The following is a 211-nucleotide window of genomic DNA, read 5'->3' as shown; positions in this document are numbered from 1 at the left end:
AAATAAAAATCATTCCTCCATGTTTCTAAACTGTTTATAATTAATGATCGTTTCAATTTTAAAGTCACATATATGTGATATAGAGAAACAAAGCCCTATTTTTTAATTAAAACAGAAGAATTCCAGAGAAGTTTTCGATGTTAACGTGCTATTCAGATTGAGGAAACTAATGTGAAATCAAAGGAACAAAAGTCACTTTATTATTATTATT

This window comes from Colobus angolensis, unplaced genomic scaffold, assembly GCF_000951035.1.
Source record: "Colobus angolensis palliatus isolate OR3802 unplaced genomic scaffold, Cang.pa_1.0 Scaffold1, whole genome shotgun sequence".
NCBI lineage: Eukaryota > Metazoa > Chordata > Mammalia > Primates > Cercopithecidae > Colobus > Colobus angolensis.
Note: the sequence above shows the minus strand (reverse complement) of the source record.